Consider the following 3,768-nt stretch of genomic DNA (forward strand, 5'->3'; position numbering starts at 1 on the left):
TTTATCCCAATGCCCGAAAAGTACAGACTTCAAGATAAGTTTTCTCTCTCTCTCATCAGATGTCAGCTGCTTTGACTCTACTTTTTTTCCTTCCTTCTGCTTTGCCTCTCTCTCTACATGGTATTTTCTCTCTCTCATCAGGTGTCAGCTGCTTTGACTCTACTTTTTTTCCTTCCTTCTGCTTTGCCTCTCTCTCTACATGGTTGCTTTTATAGTCACACACAATGGAAGATCGATTACTTCGGGGGCAAATATCTTGAGACCCATCAATTACATTTAGGTCACTTCTCCTATTCCTTCTCCACAGGGGGTCACTTCATGTACAACTTCCTGCTTCAGTTCCATAGACACTGCTCTGTTTTTGGAATCTGTAGTACAGGTTGAACAGGAAAAAAGAGAAAAACAAAGAAAGTAGTTGTGTGACACTTAGGAGTTCATTAGCTTATTTTAGTACCTCATTCACAGGGCTGACAACAGTCTTAAAAGCTTAATTACATAGGAATTAGCCCTTGGAAGAAAAATACCTCTGCAAAGGTCTGTTATTATACCAATTTCTGAAAGGTAAATTTTCCAGGCTTCTGAGAGAAGTAGCATTACTGGTGTTGCCAAAACATGGACGCAAACAGATATGTCAATACAGGCTCATTTTACAGATAATCAAAACTAGGCAATTCTTTTGTAATTTCATAATACAGAATTCAACATTAAAAATGTTGATCTGTGTTTAATATCTGATATTATTTTTTTAATGAGGTTTTATTTACAATGTTCAATGTCCTTTTCTACCCTAAATATAATAGAGAAAAAAAGAAGAGAAAAATTGATATACACACACACCCCCACATACACACACATGTCACTTCTTGGGGGAAAAAAAAGTACTTTACCATAATTTTGATTGCAAAATATTTCTACAAAGTAAATGAGCCATGCCAAAGGAACTGGCAAACTATTAACAGACTCCTTACTGTGTTTATTCTCCCATGTGTCTAGTCTTCCTTTTTTTAAACATCCTTTTTACTTCAAGTGTCAGAGTTAATGCATTTGGCTTGAAGAAGATTATGTGGGGTAAGGAAAGGCAGGAATGTCTTTAACCTCTTAGAAATAGATCTGCAACAGCAAATGCAAAGGAAAGGCCAACAAAACCAATTCTAATGTAATAGACGAGGAGCTGTAATGGAAGTAGAAAAATACAGGCAATCATGAGGTCTAGGGAATGTGAGAACAGGCTTTCCTTGTGGACCATATTTCATATTCCAGCACAGAGCTGTGTTTATAAAAACCCTGGCTACGTTGTTCTCTCAGGAGAGCTGAGACGTTGCTCCCTTACCCACTGGCATTCAGGACTTTAGTTTTAGGCTGCCTTTCTGCAAACTCTGCATAGGAGGCCGTCTCTCTTCAAATCTCTGCTACAGAAGCTGATCTTCTGCCCTGCCAATTTTAAGGTTTAATTTCTTTCGACTGGAACCTCAAACTATTAGTCTCTGTTTTTTGATCAATATCCTTTCGTTTGTTAGCCTGCTGGACTTACTAGCACCACTCTCACACTCCACTCTCCATGCTCATGAGACAAATTGTCACCAGCTTCCGAAACAACTGAAACTCATTAGCTTTCACTCACCAGCCTTCAAGACAAAGAGCACCACAGGGCAGATGTTTCATAAATCAAAGAAATCAGTTCTTTATCCCCAAGGCTGATAAATCTTAAATAATGAAACTTATCTAAACTATTTTTATTTTTCCAAATGTAAAATTTTTACCTGGAGTAAATGACTATATCGCTCTTAACTTTAATCAAGGCAATTTACCATTAACGAAAGTACATATTGTGCTCTGTTCTTTTAAATCATCTTGGGGACTAGCATGGTTTCATAATTCTCTCTGCAAATATGGAGCACTCTGAAACAATTTTATGTGATTAACATAGTCTTCAGGTTAACGGGCCCTTATTCAGATATGAATCCAACAATATTTAATGAGTACCTGTTATGTATCAGCAACTGTGGTAGGTTCTAGAGATAACAAAATGAATGTCACAATTCTCTAGAGAGTTTTACCTTCTATTCAAGAAGGACAGCAAGAGGAAAAAAGGGAAGGAGGAAGGAAGGAAGGAAGGGAAGCAGGAAGGATGGAAGAGAGGAAAGGAGGTGGCAGGACAGGCGAGGGAGGGAGTGAGGGAGAGCAGGAGTGAAGGGAGGGAGGAAATGCACAAGAGGGCGGGTACTCGCTGAGTCATTAATACGGAGCAGGCAGTGTGGCACGTGCTGGTATTTACCGTGTCTCACTTAATCCTCAGAAAACACAATTTTGAAGTTCTTATTTATTCTCACTTTATAGAGGAAAAAATACCGTATCAGACAAAGTCATCAATTTTCATAGTCACCCAGTCAGTAGTGAGAAAGAATTTTATTTAAAACCATAAATTAAATGAGATCAAAGGATATCTTCAATTGTAAGAATAGAAAAGGACATGGACTAATGTGCTATGTCTTCACATTCTCAGTAGGTTTCTGCTGAGCAAAGGGACATGCAAGAGAAAACAGGTGTCACCTTGTCATCACTCAACAGATTCAATACTATTTAGGTTACTGATGTTCACTGACATTGGAATCCCTCTATTCACTCATTCATTCAGTACATATTTATTGAGTACATATTATCTGCAAGCCTTATGGGAGGTGGGCATGAAGAGGTGAATGTGAATTGTTGGAGTTATTCTATCAGGAAGGACGGATTAAATAACTAATTGTACAATTAATTATTTCATTACAATTATGATAGGTGCTACAGCAGAGAAAGAATAATAGGGTGCCGTGAGAATGTTTGAGCATGGTGAGGAAGACTTAGTATTGCACCAGGTCCTGGTGATACATAGATGAACAAGACCATTTCTTTCACAAGAATACTTCGCTGTTCACTCGGCGTAAACATAAATTGCAGTGCTAAGTGATACAAAGAATAAACTGTGAGCAATGCTGTAAGGAATCACATTTATCTGTAACTAAGAAAGTTAGCAAATAATTTATTAAGGAGGGAACTTTTGAGTTGGAAATATTAATGTGATTAGGAATTTTCCAGGTAGAGTAGAAACTGAAGAAAGTGTTACTGAAGTAACAACTTTTCAAAGAACATCATAGTATTATGTGTATAATCAAACATTGTGTGCTTCAAAAATAACAGTAGGTTTAGTTTTGTTGGAGAAATGAGTGTGATATAAAATAACATTCAATGAGCCTATTGAAAAAGGTTGTGATTGCCTTGTAAAACATCTTTTACTTGTGCTGAGGAGTTTGAATGTTACAGCAAATAGTAATGAGTATAATAATTCTTATATTCCATGGGGAATAGAAAAGAGTGATTTTGATTTGCATTTCCCTGATGATTAACAATGTTGAGCGTTTCTTCATATGCCTGTTGGCCATTTGTATGCCTTCTTTTGAGAAATGTTTATTCAGATTATTTGCTCATTTTAAAATCAAATTAACTGTTTTCTTTTGCTGTTGAGTTGTTTGAGTTCTTTATATATTCTGGTTATTAGTCTCTTATCTGATGAGTATTTGGCAAATATTTTCTCCTATTCTGTAAATTGTCTTTTTGCTCTGTTGATTGTTTCCTTTGCTATGAAGAAGTTTTTTAGTTTGATGTAGTCCCATAGATATTTCAACTACCCTGATTTGGTCCTTACACATTGTATATGTGTATCACATTATCACATGCATCCTATAAATATGTACAATTATTACATACCAATAAAAAAACTAAAAAAAA

Source organism: Galeopterus variegatus, unplaced genomic scaffold (assembly GCF_000696425.1).
Source record: "Galeopterus variegatus unplaced genomic scaffold, G_variegatus-3.0.2 Scaffold13163, whole genome shotgun sequence".
NCBI classification, from domain to species: domain Eukaryota; kingdom Metazoa; phylum Chordata; class Mammalia; order Dermoptera; family Cynocephalidae; genus Galeopterus; species Galeopterus variegatus.